At 38.5% G+C, this 20,342-nt stretch overlaps 1 protein-coding gene and 1 long non-coding RNA gene across 7 annotated transcripts in view; one reads left to right on the forward strand and one right to left on the reverse strand.

Moving 5' to 3' along the window:
* LOC102151217 overlaps positions 1–20,342 on the forward strand; it is a 461,443-nt gene that overhangs the window by 303,870 nt on the left and 137,231 nt on the right. For all 6 annotated transcript variants that reach the window (XR_005382216.1, XR_005382221.1, XR_005382217.1 and 3 more), the window contains exons 5-6: positions 7,852–8,041; positions 19,598–19,676. This is a non-coding gene — a long non-coding RNA (uncharacterized LOC102151217). The remainder of the gene's footprint in view (positions 1–7,851; positions 8,042–19,597; positions 19,677–20,342) is intronic.
* CYYR1 (cysteine and tyrosine rich 1) overlaps positions 1–20,342 on the reverse strand; it is a 104,738-nt gene that overhangs the window by 35,086 nt on the left and 49,310 nt on the right. The gene's annotated exons all lie outside the window — the stretch shown is intronic.

Below are 20,342 nucleotides of genomic sequence, written 5' to 3' on the forward strand. Positions count from 1 at the left end.
CTAAGGCAGGCAAGTGTGGGCAGCAGGGGTGCTGTAGAAACAGTAAAGCCATGTGCTCCTCTACATTTCCCAGCTTCTCCTGCAGCTTTGAGGGGAGGAGCTGTGGGAAAATTCTTCCCAAAAGAATATTAAAGGAAGTGATGTGTCACTTCCTGTCAAGGTTAGTTAAGATTTGGTGTTTCTTCCTCAGCTTCTACCACCCCAGGCTGTCTGTGTGACTGAAAGCAAAGGATTCTGGGATGGTAAGCCCTCAATATTGAAGGAGGCTGAGTCACTGAGTCATGGCCTTGAGGGAGCCACACAGGTGAGATGTTGAAGTGATCAAGAAATAAAATGGTGTTGGGCCAAGCCACTGAGATTTCAGGTTTTATCAGTTTCTGCATAGCCTAACTATCCTGATTAATGCATCGGTGTGATTCAAAGCACAGGATATGAATTCAGATACCAGTGTTTAAATCCAGTTTCCATTATTATTAATGGGCTCTGTGACATGACCTCTTTGAAATTGAGTTTTGGGGCAAGATTCTTGGTATTAGAATGAGACACTGTAAGGAGTTTCAACTCAGAAAACAAAATGAAGTCCATTGGTGGTCCCTGGAAATACAATATCCCAAGAGAGGTGAAACTTCCAAGGACCCAGGTGTGGTTATCAAGATCCCAGACTTATAGAGCTGAATACCTGATTTGTATAGAATATGAAAGCCAATCTCATTTTGTCTTGGAATGAAGGCTGCAGTCCTCAACTCTGGATTCACATTAAATTTAAATTAAATCACAAAAATACTGAGGCCTGAGCCCTAACCCAAATCAATTAAATCAGAATCTCTGGGGATGAGATCCAGATAGCATTATATTTTTTAAGTTACCCTAGTGGTGTTAATATGAGCCAAAGTGGAGAATCAATGACTAAGAGTAACAAAGAGAGTCTAATGCTGCTTAAGGGCTTTCTGTCTCACTTGAAATTGGTTCAGAAGGTGAAGGTCAGAGCCCAGGGGGAAAGAGTCTGGTGGACTCAGTTATGTGGAATGGGAAAAAGGTGATTTTAGCAGCAATTTCTCAACAAAAAAGAGAAAGCAGTTTAAGTCAAAACATTTCCATTTATGGAGATTACATGGAAGGAATATTGTTATGAATCCTATTATTATTTTCCTTTCAGTCTGCATTCTATTTCATATTCCCAAATCCACTAAATGCACTTCAAGTGTGAAAGAAATCACAAAATTAATACTTAACATGGAAAAATATTTCTGATTGGTAATATACAAATTAGTAAAATATTAATAAAGTATTATAGAAACACAGAAACTAAAAAATGCTTGCAACCTTTTCTCCTAAAAAGATATGTTTGATCATGAAAATAGGCAGATCGGTGCTTCCCAAATGGGAAGAAAATTTGGCCCAGCAACCTAAAAACTGCCAGATTGATTCTGACCCATTGTTTATCCAATGCCCTATTCTATTTATGCTCTAACCACATTTGGGAAGGAAGGTCAGTTTCCTACTAGACATGAATGAATCTTAATGGAAGATGTCCCTTAATTTCCTTTCGTCATTTATAACTGTTACTCAAATTTTTCCTATTTTTGGATTGCTAAGGTTCAGTGAGATGAAAAACTTGAAAATATCTGCTGGTAATGACAGGTATTGGTTGACAGTAACATTAATTACTTGGTTTTGATGCTGTAGAAAGGTGACTAAAGAATACTCAGGTTAGGTACACTAAGTTGCATTGCTACCAAAGCTTTCTGTTTTTTCTTCTTTACTTGAAATCAAAGTCAAGAATCTTAATAATTTTGAGTGGTCCTTAAAATATTCACATATCTGCTCATATTTAATTTGAAAATGATCCTTTTGCCATCAATATACCCTCATGAGGAAATCCAAATCATAAAAATTTTTAGAGAAGAACACCAATAACTGATTTCATGTAAACAGTTTGGGATTATGCCAATCAATTTACCATTTCATGATTTCAAAGCTTGTTTCATCAATCTTCTGTCACTCAAGTCATAGAACATAAAATAAACCTTTTAACAAGAATTTGGGTTTTATTCTATAAGACAGACAAGGTCATTTTTTAAAGCAAATCAGCTAGTGGGAGTGCTATGAGAAGCATGCCAACAGAGATAAATAGGCATAGGGCCTTTCGGCTCCATTCCATAAATCCTGACCTCTTTTTTCCCTTCTGCTACTAGAGGGTAGTTTGCTTCTCGTATCATTCCCTAAGGGAAGTTCTAGCACCACATGAGGCTAACAAATATAATTTGGCCTTTTACTATTTTAAGTTAAAGTTATTAAAATGCCATAGACTCAGTGAAGTGTGGCTTGTGTCATATGATCATCCTGAGAAGGAGTCACACATATTGCCCCTGACAACAACATTATGACAATGTGAAACTAATAATTGCTTTTTTGGGGGGAATCAATAAATTTAAGATCAAGTGCCTAAATGTTATGTTTCAAAACATAAGAAACACACATTCTTTTCTACACTGAAAGACAAACGAAACATGGGCCTTTCAGCAGACTCAGGTGTAAATATTGATTTTATGCTCTCCACTGAATTAGAAAGTCTGAATTGAATCTCACAGTGACTTCCCTTATTTCATTTGTGTCATATATTTTTCATTTGGTTGGAAATTTCAAGCAGCTAAATTTGTCATCAGCTTTACAAGATTTCCATCTTTTATACTTGATAAGTTCTTGAAAAAAAGTGAGAGACACATCTCTTCATGTATTGATCACGTATGGATGAAGTATCTATTTGTGTGTCTAGGAGCTGCGGACAGAACAGTGACCTGGAAGGTGTATGACTGGCCTTTGTGACATGGAAGAAAGACAGCTAAACAAGATAGTAAGAAATACTAAAGAAGTGGTAGTTAAAATGATATTTGAAAGGTGAGTTAGCCAAGGAAGAAAAAAAAAAGTACTCAGGAAGAAGAATCAACTCTTGGGAAAGCAAGATAGAGAAAGGACATATTTTATGAGAGAAAAGTTCAGTAGAGCAAGCACTGTATACAGTTTTGATGGCAGGAAGGTATCTGACTAGGGCAGATGAGTTTCGTGAATTAAACCGGGATAAGATCATAAAGGACTTTGAAAGCCATGGTAAGGGAGGGACTGTAAAGCAGAAGGGTCAGTAGCAGGAATAATGTTTCAGAAGGTATGTCAGAGAATAACAAATCAATCACAAGAGGCCATAATGAAGACAGGGACACCAACTGGGAGGTTGCAAAAGAGATGAGGGAAGTCACTGGCACATGTAGGGATGGAATGGTGGTCCCAAAGAGACAGGTTCATGTCCCAATTCCTAGAACCTATGAACATTACCTTATTTGGAAAGAGTCTTTGAAGATGTAATTAAGCTAAGGATCTTGAGATCAAAAGATTACTGTGGATTATCTGGATGGATTCCAAATACAGTGACAAATATCTTTGTAAGAGGGGAGATAGGGGAGATTTGACAGACAGAAGAGAAGGCAATGTGACCATGGAGGCAGAAGTTTGATCATGAGCCTAAGGAATGTCAACAGCCACAAGAAACTGGAAGAGGCAAGGAAAGATTCTCCTTTATAGCCTCCAGAAGAAGCATGGCCCTGCTGGCACTTTGATTTTGGACTTCAGCCCCCAGAAATATGAAAACAAACTTGTCTTGTTTTAGGCAACAGTTTTTGGTAATTCATTATAGTATCCACAAGTAACTAATACAACAAGGCAAAGAAAGACACATGAAGAGGGAAAAAGACACACTGCATTTGGGACATTGCGAAAGGCCAGCAGAGCAGGATCCAAAGGCGTTCATGAGCGAGAGGCCAGAAATGAGGTTGAAAAGTCAAGCGGGAGGTTATATTAGTGAAAAGCTGCTGGGTCTGAATGCATGTGGAATGCCAAAATATCAGTGAGTGGACATGTAGACTAGTAGGAGGAGAAGAATCGTGGTCTTGAGGAATGGGAAGAGAAATTGGAAAGGGAGGAAAAAGGAAAGGAATGCAAAATGCTCTTGGCAGAGGAGGGGTCTATGGCAGTGCATGGAACGAGGGGAAAAGGGTTGGGTATAGGGAATTTGGACCTCAGCTAGGAAGGTATCTGACTAGTGCAGATGAGTTTGGTGAACTAAACTGGGATGAGATCATGAAGAACTTTGAAAGCCATGGTAAAGCAGACTGTAAATACAGAGCAGTGGATTAGTCAGCTCAGGCTGCTGTAACAAAAACCACAGACTGGGGGACTTAAATCACAGACATCTATTTCCTTAATAGACCATTCTGGACAGTGGGAAGTCAAAGATCAAGGTGCTGGCAGATTTAGTTTTTGGTGAGGATCCTCCTTCTATCTTGGTCCTGTTTTTCCTCTCACCGTGTTCTCACATGACCGGGAAAGAAAGTGCCAGGGCCTCTTCCTCTTCTTAGGATGACACTAATCCCATCATGGGGTCTTCACCCTCATGACCTCATCTAAACCTAATCCCTCCTAAAAGCCCCACCTCCTAAAGTCCTTACATTGGAGGTTAGGACGTCAACCTATGGATTTTGTGTGTGTTGGGGGCAGGGCACAAACATTCAGTCCATGACAGTTAAGGAATTGACTCTCAGTGGACCAGATGTGGGCCATGTGGGATGGAGTCAGCTGGGACCGATTTTAGGTCCTAAGAAAACCACACGGGGGCAACAGGGCTATAATAAAGGAGGCTGGTAAGTCTGTGTGTAGAGTGGATGACAGAGGCCAGGAGGCAGTGTAGAGAGGAAGGGACAGAGGCCACCTGAATGAGATGCCAGGTGCCTGAAAGAGATCTCCACAAACCAGCAGGGGAGAAGGAGAAGCTCTAACTCCTGGAGACTGCTGTCAGAGGGGCCTGACACAGGGTAAGAAACCAGCTAAGTATCAGCAACTGACAGAACTTTCCTGCACCCTTCTCTTCACTCTTCCCTCCTGCAGCTTTCACACTGGTGGGCCAAGCATTGGAGACAGGGGAACCTGCTGGGTGGGAAATGAGTGGGAAAAGAGATCAACTGGCCACATTTCTCTGTCTGAATACAGGTGACCTACGAAATACTGTCCTCAACTAGAAGATGGGGAGAAGCCTGTCCTGAAATCTGAAATGTTTATACCTTAGATTGGACATTTAAAATTTGCAAATGAGGTGCTTTGAACCTTAGAAGACTTAAGGACTAAGAGTGAACAGGAAAGCCACAGATCTGCCAAATTTTCAGCCATTGCAAGGGAAAAGCTTCCTGTAAAAAGGCAGTGGGATAGAGTTGAATTTTGCTTATCTATGAAACATCATGCTTGTTCAATGTACCATTTAGACATCCAAAGAAAAGGACAAATATTTCCTCTCAGAAATCCTGGTAATGAATGCATTTCCTCAGAATACAATCAATAAGGTGGCAAATGACCATTCTGAATAGATGTTTCCCCTATTCCCTAGTGCTAAATTTAGTATACACAAATCATGGTGTGATTATTAAACAATGTTATTTTTTAATTTTATCGCATCTTGTAATTCTTAGAGAAACTTTTGTACAGACTGCATCACATACAGGTTCCATTTGTTTTCCCTGGCCAAGAGAAAGGTCTGTAACCAGCTAAATTCAAAAGGACTAAGAGGTGGAGTTGAAAAAGATTCTCCACTCCATTCACACAGATTCTCTTTTCTCCCCTTGGTTCACCACTTAATCTTTTGGTCTCCTTTCCTTCATCTATACAGTGGCGGTAATGGGTTTCAATTTCATTTTGTTTTCTCAATGGACGGATTCTCAGTTAGACCAAATGAAAATCTAACCAGTAGTGCCCACTTATCTACCTTTCTGAAGTACTGTAAGAATTAATGATGATCTTCAAAATGTACAGAAGACGAAGAGCACACCATGAGGGAGTTGATGAGTATTATTATTTTTTAAGATTTTATTTATTTATTCATGAGAGACACATAGAGAGAGAGGCAGAGACACAGGCAGAGGGAGAAGCAGGCTCCATGCAGGGAGCCTGATGCGGGACTCGATCCTGGATCTCCAGGATCACACCCTGGGCTGAAGACAGCGCTAAACCACTGGGCCACCGGGGCTGCCCTTGATGAGTATTATTTAAACATATCAATGAATAAGTATATTTTAACAAATGTGGATAAATCATACAGCAAAGGATCTTGGCTTGCTTGCTCTAGTACCTCAATGCATCAGAGTAGAAAGAAATATGCATAACAGCTAAGTAGAAAAATAAAAGCAATAAAACCACCCAACAATCCAAGACCATAAACACATTAATAGTGAAATATTCTTTGCATCTTAAAAAAATCTAGCTGCATTTTAAAAATAAAGTACTGGTTTATACAGTCAGGATGTAAAATATGCCTTGAGATTTTAGAATAGTCTGCACAGGAAGGCAAGGGACCAAAGACAGAGATGTCCAGAAATAAAACCAAGGCAAAGCGATCAAAGATACTTTCCTCCCCAATTCAGAATGTAGCATGGGCAGAAATCATTTGCTATGTATAAATTTGATAGCTGCTTTTTTTTTGTTATTGGTCTTGCAAAAAGAGATGAAATGAAGATATGAATATTGCTTGCTTTGGAGGATAGTCAGGGAGCAGATGAAAACGCCTAGCAAGTTTGACAGGAGTAAGTTACATTTATAGAGCAACGAGAAAGGGGTATGTTACTTATGAATTTGAGTATTTTAAAAGAAAGTTAAAGTCACTGTTTCCTTCCTGTACACTAATTACTCCAGGCTGTAAACCCTCCAGCAAATAGCAAAGGGTTCAATTATTCTGGCCCTTACAATTTCTCTTGGTCTTTGTACCTAAAAGGATTAGATTTTTTAAGCTGCTCTGATTTTTTTGTATACATAAAACACTGTCCCATTCATAATATTTTAATTCCGAGTTTATTTTCTTTTCCATATTGTTTGTCTTTATGTTGTAATACACCAGTGAGCTACAGCTAATGTTAAAGCTAAGGCATTTAATTTAATTTTTTTTATTTTACTTATTTATGATAGGCACACAGTGAGAGAGAGAGAGAGGCAGAGACATAGGCAGAGGGAGAAGCAGGCTCCATGCACCGGGAGCCCGACGTGGGACTCGATCCCAGGTCTCCAGGATCGCGCCCTGGGCCAAAGGCAGGCGCTAAACCGCTGCGCCACCCAGGGATCCCCAAGGCATTTAATTTAAATTCTCATCTTGAATATGATGTGGAACCCTTGTAGATTAATATTTTTTATGATAATTTTTTCTATTCTTTATTCACATGTGCTAGTTTTTTTCCTCAAATGTCTATATTTTTCCTAATAAATATAGTTTGAGTGTATTCACTGTGGTTAAAGTGTTTATTTTATACTGGATTCTGGAGGTAAGTGGACAAGGAAAATAAAATTAGGAGTTGGGAGATTTTAATTTCAGTAGGGTAATTTTATCACCATTAAAAACACTTGGAAATAGTCTAATAATGGAGAGAATATTCAGGCACCTCAATTATTTAGGATACTAGTGAGACAATTAAGTGTCTGTTCTTGTGTGGTGGGACATACATTCAAATATTTAAGTCCTGCCTTCCAAAACTGCTTATTTTAGTCTTTAAAAAAGTCACCAGAGCATTTGAGCAAATGGAATCAAAATTAAATTTTAAGAGTATTTTGCATTTCATTGATAAAAATTCAAATGTTATTAAACAAATCCCAAATAAATAACTAAACATTTCATAGTCTAATTTAAGAAATTATAGATTAAGATGTTTCCTTCTAATTTCTCTGACACTAGAACATTCTGACATACATATATCTCAAATACATCTACATTTCTTCTGCATTCTTCCTTTCTTCAAACTAACCATCTCATCTCATTTCTGTTCACTTTAGCGTCCTCCACAGTAACTGCCAGGAATCCCGTTGCCTGGAGACCACTCTTGAAGAACATCCACTGCCGTGGCCTCTTGGAGATTTAAGGCATCTAATAAGAAGCTGTCAGAAATCATCAGCTCGCTCCTGAGAAAGTAGCATTTTTTAAAAAGTCACAATAAAGCACTTATCTGGATATTACGTATTGCAGGTAATTGGTACAACTAAAGCATAGGATAGAAAAGAAAAAAAGTACCTTTGGAAAAATCTAAATTTGATAAATTCATGCAAAAAAAAAGGTGGGACAAAAAAACCTAAATGTACTTTTATGTACTTTTTATAAAATGGAAGAACCTTTCAGTACCCCCCCCATTGCTTATCTATTCTAATTTTTAAAACTATTCTAAAAGGCTCTGTTTCTAGCTGTATTTTTAGCTATGTTATTTGTCTATTAACATTCTCTTTAGCCCAAAGGAATTTTGAAGCAGCAAATTCAATAAAATGACATAAGGTCAACTGTGAAAAAAAAATCAATGATAAAGGAGATAAAAACGCAGCTATGAGAACTGCATATTGCAAAACCAACAAAATGAAAAGGCAGCCTACAGAATGGGAGAAAATATTTGCAAATCATATATCAGATAAGAGGTTAATATCCAAAATATGTAAAGAATTACATAATAGCTTATTAGTAAAAAGGGAAATAATCCAATTAAAAATGGGCAGAGGACCTGAATAGACATTTTTCCAAAGAGGATATTCAGATGGTCAACAGGTTATATGAAAAGGTACTCAACATCACTGATTATCACAGAAACACGTCAAAACCATGGTGATGTATCACCTTATGCTTGTCAGAATGGTCATTATCAACATGATAACAGATAAATTCTGGCATGGATGTCGAATAAAGGGAAACCTTATGCACTGCTGGTGGAAATGTAAATTAGTACAACCACTATGGAAAACAGTATGTAAGATCCTCAAAAAATTAAAAGTAGACTATCATATGATCCAGCAATTTTACTTTTGAGTATATACACAAAAGAAATGAAACAACTATAATTAATGCTGGATGGTATTTTTGAAAGTTGTAACAGAGTAAGTCCTAAAAGTTCTCATTACAAGGAAAAATAATCTTTTGGTAACTATATGAGGTCACAGATGTTAAAGAACAGTGGTATTATAATTTTGGAATATAATAAAATAATACAGATAAACAGTAAAAAATCCTAAAAGAACCTATATCAACTTGAGACATTCTTTTAAGATTTTATTTATTCATATTTTTAGAATGAGAGAGAGACAGTGGGAGAGGAGCAGAAGGAGAGGGAGAGAATCTCATGCAGATTCCCTGCTGAGTGCAGAGGACAATGTGGGCTCAATCTCACCACCCCTGAGATCATGACCTGAATTGAAATCAAGAGTCAGAAGCCCAATCGACTGAGCCACCCAGGAGCCCCTTGGGCATTCTTAATAAGGTCCTAGAGTCCAGCACATATTATTGATATCTGAGAATCAAGAACAGATTAATATATGGTGGAAGGTATGCCCTGTTTAAAAAGTTAGGATGCATTTGAGTCATATTTTGCATTTTTTGAAAGATAGTTAAAATGTTTTTAAGATGTTTACACTCAAAGGAAAAAAACTGTAAACTGGAAATATAACATGAATTAAAACATAGCTCAGGGACAAAGTTACAAAGGAAAAAATGGCCTTTCCTTGCTAAATGTTAATTTTTTTTTAAAGATTATTTATTTATTTGAGATAGCATGAGTGGGGGCGGGGCACAGGGGGAGAGGGAAAAGCAGGCTCCCCCTGAGCCTGGAACTGGACACAGGGCTCAATCCTAGTACTCTGAGATCATGACCTGAGCCAAAGACACATGCTTAACAGACTGAGCCACCCAGGCGCCCCAACATTTATAGTTTTGATGCTATTAATTACACTTTGTTTTTCATGGCCACCAAGGTATGGTGAATTATTTAGAATAATATTTCTTCCAAAAATCTTTATCCCCAAGCATGTACAAAGCAATACAAGTGTGAGTTGCAATTAAGATGTTCTTTTCCATGAGAATTTGGGAGCTGCTGGAAGGTGGTAGAGTCCAGAGAACTTCAGGTTGTGCTTTGATAACAGATAGAACTAGATTAACTAAATTTCTGCTACATTTCGCGATATGACCATGCATTGGCTATTCAACTTCACTGAAGTTCATTTTTTTTTCTTTTTGCAAGAAAAATGCACGTATTTATTGTGCCTAACTCCTAAGGTTGCTATGAGTATGAAATAAGTAGGTATGTAACCAGAGTCCCTGGAACATTAGAAGTGCTTAATAAACAAGAGCTGTTATCATTATCATTCCTACGAAGTTATACTAAAGCCAATGTGATCATAAGGTTCTGAGACTGAGTTTGAGGGCACAGAGTCACATAGCTAATCATGAACTGCTGTTTAAGAAAATAAAAGTTATTGTCTACTTAGCACCGTACAAAGAGTACATTGTGGGGACACCTGGGTGGCTCAGCAGTTGAGCGTCTGCCTACGGCCCAGAGCGTGATCCCAGAGTCCCAGGATTGAGTCCCACATCAGGCTTACTGCATGGAGCCTGCTTCTCCCTCTGCCTGTGTCTCTACTTCTCTCTCTCTGTGTCTCTCATTAATAAATAAATAAAATCTTTAAAAAAAAAAGAGTACATTCTGAAGAAACTAGGTTAAGATGGACAAAAACCAAACAAAAATGTTTTTTAATGCTTTTTTGTAGATGTGAGAGAAGAAATGGAGGTAATGCTACATTGGGAACTAGTTATTCTTGGGAGAAATACAGAATCGAGGTCCGCCATGGTTCTATTCGATCTCTGTTTTGCTTGGGTTTTGTGGAAGTGTAACTGACATAAGTACATAAATATTAAAAACGTTGCCTGATGAATTTGATGATTTTGTGCATGTCATATAAACCATCACCCACCAACATATAGAATTTATCTGCTGTCTCAATAAGCTCCCTTGTACCCATTCACAGTCAATACACCACCTACTCCCCACTGGCAGTCACTCTTCTGCTGATGATATGAGGCTTCAGATTCTCTTCCTAATCAAGAAAAAGAGCTTATGAAAAATTCAAGGCCCTCATTCTCTACCCTAACTAGACTGGACTCCTAATCCATTGTCTTTACTTTGCTCACAATCAATGTCACCTTGCCTCTAACCGACCGTCACCCTATCATCAACATGCCCTTAATCTAATTAATCTGCACTATGTTAAGTATTCTCCAGGCATGAGCGGCTTATGAACTGTGACATTCTTCTGACATTTAGGGGGCTTTCCCTCCACTGTTGTATTAATGATGTTTCACTTCAATTTTTGATTCACAAACTCTATAAATATTATTCTCAACCATTGTTGCATTGTGTTTTCCATAGCATCCTGGGCCAAAGCTAAGTAAGGAGACAAAGAAAATCAGTTTTAAAAAGACTTGAAGGTGAACTGTAGGGGCAGCTACATTTGCAAACTCAACTTCCCCAAAGCAGATTTTCTGATCCTAGTTTCAGAGTTAAATCATGATGTAACAGCTGAATGTAACAGCACCAACTTGGTGCTCTTGGATCTGAAGCAGCTCTCTACCCATTTCTATCATCAGGTGTTCTGTGCTCTGAATCTCACCTAGGATACCTGACCCAGGCACCCATGCTCAGAATCCTTCCATTTTAGGGAGGAGAAATAGGCACAAGAGGTGCATACCTTTGTAGGCTCCCTACCCCATCTAGACAGGTGCCCACTTGCTAAAATGCCTCTGGTCTCTCATTTAAACACTTGACCACTGATAACTCTACAGGCCAATGAAGCCCATAATGAACAAAGAATCAAGGTGTATGGCTAATCACAGAGAAACCAGAATCATTTCTAATATCATCCTTTTCATGACAGTGCTAGTGAGCTCTGAGCTTGGATTTTTCCACTTGCTGTATGAAAATACAAAGACTATAATAATACGACTGGAGAAAAAAATCAAATATTTGCTACAAAAACCCTCAGCCCACAGGTTGCTGTGATTTTCACTTGAGTATACTCAAGGGCTCATTTTACTTTCGACTTTAAAATTCACACTCAATTTTGACACGAGACGTATGACTCAGTTCTTTACGGTACCGATCCTGTAAAAACAGATGACTCAGCCACCAGTTATAACAGCAGATTATTGCAGTATTCATCCAAACATGCCTTATGCTGACTAGAGAGGGCTTTCAAGTTAATGAGGCAAAAACAGCAATGTCCTGATGGAACATATGCTGTCCTGTAATATGGAAAAAAAAAAGAGAACCAAATATAAATACTAAACAATGTAGTATCATTGAAATGTAATCCCTTAAAAAAAAACAGGCATCTTTACTTTTCCCATTGTTTGATTATTAATTTTAGAATAGCTGTTCTCTTAAATCTATTTTTATGCAAAATCAGGATTCAGATGCCCATATGAACCAAGAGACCAGAGGCTGACTTTTCTCAACAGGTTTCCCCTTCAGAGCCAAAGCATCCATTGCAAAAGAAAATGAGGTCAGCCCTAAGAAAAATGGTAATCATTTAATAACATTGCTGTAAGCCAAAGAAGAATTACAAAAATAAGTCAATCTGGTGCAACAAAAAGCCAAAAAAAAAAAAAAAAACACCCAAAATCCAAGTAAAAACAGGTTCAAAATTAAAGTGTTTATTTTCAGTTCACCTAACAAACTGCTGAAAGAAATTACATTTTCCCTCAAGAAGGAAATGACACAATACCATTTTCTACCCATTGAACATCACAGGATGACATAGGATGAATGTCAACATACAAACATGACATCCTCTTAATTATGTTAATGTCAGGCAATAGAGCCAACATGGGAGAGTTATGAATTCGTTCAACATGGATTGAGCACCTACCATATATCTTCTATTCCCCCGTTGGAGGGGCTTGGCATACAAAAGGTTGTAAGGTGGGGGTGACAAGTGTAAGTTCCAAGTCACCACTGGAATAAAGTAACATCTGAGGGGCCCCGGAGGCAGAGTCAGGAAAGACTTCACAGATGGCATGACATATAAGCAGAGGCAGAAAGCAGTAGGAATTTGCCAGTTAGACAAGGTGGAAAAATATTCCAGCAGAGGACACGTGCAAAGGCATAGATGTGTGAAGTAGCTTCAGATGTTTGGAAAACAACAAGCAGTGTTGCGTGTCTGCTGCAAAAATTGCAGTCTAGAAGTGACAAGAGATGTGGCTACAAATGCAGACAGGAACTTGATGGTAAGGGATCTTTAAGTCCAAAGAGGTTAGCTCCTCCTTTGCAGGGAGGGGAATGGCACAACCAGATTCCCGTTTTAGAAAGATACTTCCTGTAGCTGTGTTCAGTGAGAGAATGGGGCTTGAGAGATTCCTGAGGGGCTGTTCCTGCAATTCGTATGACAGGGAATGAGGGCTGGACATGAGGTCCCATTGGAGGGAGAGAAGGGGAAAGGGTGGATTTGTTTTGGACCAAGAACTTTTTAGAAATGGTTACCAGTCTCAGGGGGTTCTGACTTGAGCTACTGGGGTAATGAGTGTTTTCTGAGCTGAGAACAGGAATACAATGGGCATAAATTCTGGAATCGGCTGATGCAGGTTGGGGATGCTTCTATTTTTGGAGACACTGAGGCAAAAGGTGTCTTTGAGTATCCAGAAGGAAACGACAAAGCAGAGTTTGTAAGATTAATGTATTCATTCTGTCATTACCTAGGACACTCCAAGTGCTGGTTTCATTTGCTGTGAAATTATATGCAGAGATTTTTGATGATTTACAGTGGTGGTTCATGAGAATAAAGACTCTTGCAAGGATTTCTTTGATAGCTTTATGGCAAGTGTTTCAAATAAGGGCAATGCAGCCGAGATATCACTGGGAACCTTGATAGAAGTCTGATTGTCATCAACATAATTTGCAGTGTGAGTTAACACCACTAGTGTTGGTTTGGTGAGAATTAGTCAGGGATCAAAACCACACATCCTGAAGTCAAGCTTATATTGTAACATCATCCATCATAAATAACTGCTTAGTGTCATAAATAGGCTTTTAGAAAACAATCCTTTAAAAATATAAATTAAACCATGTCACTACACACTTTCCATGAGGTAATGCTAAAGTGTTGATAGTAAGCTGTAGACAGAATCGAGATGGTTGTATTAGAATAGGCTGAGCTTGTGCTGCCATGACTAACAAGCCCCAGATCTCAATGGCTTAACTGAGAAAGCTTATTTTTTCCTCAAAGTCTGCTTAAGTCAAGTGACTCACGGTGCCGGCTCTCCTCCCTGCAGTGACTCAGCGATCCAGGCTCTTTCCATCTTTTGGCTCCACTCTCTTAACATATGGCCTCCATGCTTGCCCCCAAAGGGGTTGTGTTGAAAGGACCCACAGAGCCTTTTACCTAACTCAGGCCAGAAGTGACATACATCACTTCTGCTCATGGTCCGATGATCAGCTACTCCCATGGTCCCACTTAACTATGAGAGGGCTGGTTGGGAAGTATAGTCTCCTAAGAGCCCTTCAAGGACAGGAAACTTGAACACTGGCAGGCACTCCTTAGGTTTCACACAGCAGCCAGTTTTGGAATGATTTTCTTAAGATGTGGCACAAAGCAATGGAGAGAGCACAAGTAGGATCCAGCAGAGCTGAGCATAGATCTGGTTAAATAGGATTCTACCTATGTTGCCTTGAGTAAGTCAATTTTTAACTCTCTAGTCTTTGTTTTCAAATCCATAAAGTGGGGAAAATAATACATAGCCTGCTTGTATCGGAGGGATTTTTTAGTTTTAACTATAAAAGTTTGCAAGCAGAATTACCGAATTTAGGCTGGTATTCAAATGCAAGTACATAAATAATTCAGTAAGAAACCTAGAAAGCCTGCCTAGATGAGATACAATGAATTATACTATTTTACATCAATGCTGTGAGAGCCGTAGAGAATAATGGTACCATTTCCAGTCTTGCTTGCTTAACAGCTGTGACACCTAAGCAGTGAAGTAAGGAGTTGTTTATTTATTAGCACTAGTGTATTTTCTATGTATGAGTATGAAGAAAAATGCAAAGGAAATTATGATATGTGATAAACATTATATGATATATGATAAACATTAACAATCACCCAAAGCCCATGTTTGCAGTCTCTGAAAACACTTTTATGTTATCACTACCTTCAAGAGTGAATGCATCCAATATTGGCAGCCCACATGGTCTCCTATGCTCTGTTGCGGGAGGGCGTCCTCCTGGATCAGCTATTGAACAACAAAGCCAACCCTATATTCCAAGGATTGATGCATAGTTAGGACAAGGTATAATGCTGATCAACTATACACTATTTGAAAAATTTCATTAGACTATATATTTTTTTTTTAATTTTTTTTTTTTAATTTTTATTTATTTATGATAGTCACAGAGAGAGAGAGAGAGAGAGGCAGAGACACAGGCAGAGGGAGAAGCAGGCTCCATGCACCAGGAGCCCGATGTGGGATTCGATCCCGGATCTCCAGGATCGCGCCCTGGGCCAAAGGCAGGCGCCAAACCGCTGCGCCACCCAGGGATCCCTCATTAGACTATATTTAAAGATATATCAAAGTCTTTTAAAAAACATTACTTTTTATAGATTTGGGTAATTAATGAGTATATTTGTTGTCAGACTTCAAAAAGATATTGAATTTATATGTCATTATTTTTTACGTCAGATTGTTGATGTTGGTAAAATATTAATGGTAATGATGGTAATAATGGTATTCTATTTATAAGTTTTCTATTTGCAAAAAAAATCTTATAAAAAGCAAGCCTAATCTTTTAAGTATATGTAATGTGAAATACTGAAAGTGTGAATTATACTATTAAAATATGCTTTGAGTTCTCCAGAAAAAGAGATTCAGTGGAATCTATAGCATTAGAACAGAAAGAGTCCAAGTCACCTGTCCCAAATTAACAAACTGTCCTAGAGAACTTCTTTTTGACTCAGCCTGCCATTTATTTTCTGAGAAAGCTCATTCTGCTCATCTGTATCTATATCTGACAGAAAAGTATTTCCTTTAGTAAGCAGATTTGCCTCTGTAGAACCTCTATCCATTATTCTAGATGTTTCTTGCTGCTAGGAACAGTACTATACACACACTAAACATTAGAAACGTCATGTCATTTAAAGGTCACAGATTGACAGCCTACGATGTTAGAGTCCAGAAACCCATCAGTACTATGGTAACCAAGACACCAAAGTCCATATAAGAATCTTCTAATTGAACTTTGTCATGGAATTTTTCTGCCGAGTCATTGGCCCACATAACTCTACTCTGACGAACAAAAGAAATGGATCCAATAAAGCCAGCTGCAAATAGATACCCACAGCCACGTGCTGGAATGCAGACAGCATATCAACAATGAGATAAAGCTTTCTGAAGCAGAAGGTCACTGAACCAAGATTTCTGACACATGTCCAAGTGCTGGCTTTTAAAATGGAGAGTAATAGAGAGCACAGTGGATTTTATAGGATGTTTTATCCGATGTTATGATAAAATAGGACCAGGTTATTGCAAAGTGAATGCTCCTTTGTTTCCTTTTGCCAACAAGGAAACTACTACTGACTGCCTCGACCCCAGGGTTTGGGTTACTTCCCACCCCCCACAAAGATTACAACCTTGAGAATGACTGTTTTTCTTCTTTTATTCTCTTTCAACACTTCCGCCATTCTCTTTCATAAAAGACACTCGGAGAGCTGGCCACAGTGTCAAGCTGATGATCATGCATTGTGTGGATGTTTTGAAATAGAGAGTGTAGAGGAATAAATGGTCCAGGTCAAACGCCTCTGTCTACATGGCAGTTACAAACTGTGTCAAAAATAGCACACATGCACACACAGACACGGAGACACACAGCTTGAACGGAGGTCTCTTATCTCACATCTCTCTTCCCACTAATCTATTTCTTATTCAGATTTGACAGTATCATGCCTGTCTTTAATAAACCCCGTCAGTGGTTTTCCACCACGGCCTATGTACCATTCACATTGAGTCTAGATTGGGGTCTGCAAACAATAACCTGATGGCCAAATCTGATCTGCTGCCTATTTCTGTATGCCTATTAGCTAAACACACACACACACACACACGCACACACACACACACACACATATATATTTTATATATTTTCATGTTTTTAAATGGTTGGAAAAAATTTAAAAAGTGATATATTGTGAAATTCAACTTTCAGTGTCCATAAATGTTTTATTGGAACACATCCATACTCATTTGTTTACATACTGTCTGTGCCTTCTTTTGAGTTACAAAGGTAGAGCTGAGTAGTTGCAACAAAGAGCACATGGCCTGCAAAGCTGAAAATATTGGCTATCTGGCCAAATAAAACAGAAGTTTGCCAACTCCCAGGGTCTGAGAATGGACCTCCTGGGGTTGGATAGCGCCTCGCCTGTGCAGCTATATACTAAGTTCTGATCTCTAATATTCATCATGGTAAGTGCTTTTTCCCTAGCCAGACATTCAATATTTTCCATAAGTTAGGCCTGGACCAGATTTTCTCCAGCCTTCCCACCCACTACTTATTACTCTTTTCTCGGTACCCTTTGTCTGTTTATGTTGCTTCTGTGTTCTAGCTGTGTGCTCTCCTTTATTTGTTGGTTGATATCCAATATTGAAAGCCCAACTCAGATGTCACTTTGAACATGGCAGCTCAGAAATGTGCCTACCTAATCTGATTTCTTGCTACGATGAATTTGCGCCATGTTTGATGTTCTCTGGCACACTTACCCATATCCTGCTTTGCACTATACTTAGTCATGCACTTGTGTCATTTCCCCTACTTTGTCATACAACCCTTAAGTGTGAGGACTTGCCTTAGTTACCTTTGTATCACCTAAGAATGGTGTGGGTGTGGACAGGCTTGGTTCAAATCCCTGCAGACTGAGGGACTAGTGCCAGGAACCATGCCAGGCCTCTGCACACACACAATTACATACTTCCTTAGTTGCAGGGTGCAAGGAAATGCCAGTGGCATGGAAAAAGACCCAAGTTAGTGTTCTAATAAAGCTGCTGTGGGGAGGGTGGCTCAGTTCCATAAAAACAAACAAAATCTTTGAAGGGCATAAGCCCAGGACCCAATCCAGAATCAGGGAATGCACTGAATAAACAGACAGGCCTTATACATCGGTGACATTCAAGTTCAATAGAAGTGGCAAGATTCCATTCCCCAGACCAGGGTCCAGGGCAACAGAGCCAATAAAAAAAGGGATAAAGTAAGGTAGTGGAGTTTAGCCAAGAGAAAACAGAAGCCAGGTCTTAGAAAGACCAGGGCTCTAAAGAGGTGACTGGGCAAAAGTCCAAAGAGAGAAACACACTCAAGGTCAGAGCTAAGCTACTACCAAGGCAGTGACTGGAGTCTCAAGTATTGGGTAGGGCCTCCTTAAATTATTCCTATTTAGGTTCAGATTTAATTCACAATCTGGGCACCTGGGTGGCTTAGTTAAGTGTCTGCTTTTTGCTCAGGTCATGGTCTCAAGGTCCTGGGATCAAACCCTGCACCAGTCTCCCTGCTCAGCAAGGAGCCTACTTCTCCCTATCCCACCCCCTCTCCTTCTGCTTTCTCTCTTTTTCTCTCTCACTGTTAAATAAATAAATAAATAAATAAATAAATAAATAAATAAATAAAATCTTTTAAAAAAGATTTATTTCAGAATCTAGAGAGTAGAGAAACCGATAAAGAAGCCCTAGTAGTGGGTGAAGAAAAGAGACCCGGAAGGAGGGACAGAACAGAGCCTGGGAAAGATCAGGGTAGGAGGGAGCTAAACGAGCATTAACCACCTTCAATCCAGTGATAAGGCTTTCACTTACAATATCTCGTTTGACATGCACAGGAACTCTGCAAGGAAGCAGCATATCCCCATTTTACAGAAGAGGAAATTATGGCTTAGAGAGATTATAAATAATTAGTGGAGCTGAGGTTTAAAGGCAAATATAAAAGAACCCAAACCAAATCTCCCTGCTCCCAACCACTACACACCACACTTCTTCAAGAGATAGCTATTAAATTAATAATAGAGATATATTAGATAAAGAAAGAGAAATTATAAATGGACTATCTTTTTATAATTCAACATGGTAAATGTGATAGCACAGATGGCTGTTGTCTCTCTTATCAAGGGAGCACTGAACTCACAACTCACTCGTGGATACTCTCTGTCCCACAAGCCAAAAAGTACATGAAAAAAAATCGAAGAACATATTGGTTGCTCTAGTCAGTTGCTTTGGATTTCTAGCCTTCCAAGCCTTTCAAATATTCCAAATTTCATTTCCATACTTATTTTAGTTTGCTCAGTCCTCCTGGGTTAACAACTGTCTTCCAATTAACCCGTGTACACCTTGTTCCCAACTCGTTAAATGTTACCTCCTCAATAAAATCCTCCTTGATCCCTTTATTCAGAAATGCTGTCTCTTTCTTTCTTCTACTCTGACACCATGTCTTTCTATACCATTTATGTGGCTCTATACTTGATCTGAAATAATACCTACATCGATACTATAAACTCCAAGAATGTTAGAGTTTGTGTACATCTTTTACTCACCCCCTACAATGCCTTAGAATGGCATTCATACAAAAAGTGTTTAAAAATTGAAATCTTAAGGAACAATGTATACATGAAATTTCACTTTCTTAGATCCTCTACATGGGCGTTTTTTCCTTCGAAGGTTTGTTCTCACACTCATTTTTTACTTGGTTTTTTTCAGTTAATACAGTTCCTTCTGGTCACTGGAATTCTTTAGAATGAAGCAGTTGTATGAAATGGAAGAAGATGGCATATTGAAGGTAGACTATGGCTCTTTGTTTTATATCACCTGCAAAGCCAATGTGAGGATCTCAGTCTAAAAGTACTTTTTACTACCATTAGGATGCGCAGGCTTATTGACATACAATCTGTTTTTCAAGTCTTTAACAAAAATACTGATTTGGTCCTATGATCATATATTCTTTCTAAAGTGCTATTTAAATAACTGTAAAATGTCTTTTGTTATATAATTTATATCATTGTGACAGTCTGATAGTTCACAGGGGGCTCCTTGAAAGCCAGTTTGGATTACAGGACAAGACATATTTAAGACATTTTAAAAGCACATTAAAAGGGACTTTTTTCTCATTTGAAAATATTAATGAATTTTTAATGGACAAAGTTTCCTAAATTATGAAAAAATAATCTTGAGTTTGCAGTGATCATAAGAAAATTAACTACCATTAAAGCTAAAAATATGAAATATATTCTTCTGGAAATTGCACCTCAAAAATATTAATGACAATATTTAACTGATGGCTTTTGCTGGATGATAAGTTCCCTAGTTTTGATATGTTTATAGAGGCTTCCCAAAATGTAATCAATTTTTAATTATCTGTGTAAATAGACAATAGTGGTATGATAATGGTCAAACTTAGAGCCGCTAAAATTGGCCTCTAGAATGTGTTAAATATTTCAAGGGATAT

Source organism: Canis lupus, chromosome 31, assembly GCF_011100685.1.
Source record: "Canis lupus familiaris isolate Mischka breed German Shepherd chromosome 31, alternate assembly UU_Cfam_GSD_1.0, whole genome shotgun sequence".
NCBI lineage: Eukaryota > Metazoa > Chordata > Mammalia > Carnivora > Canidae > Canis > Canis lupus.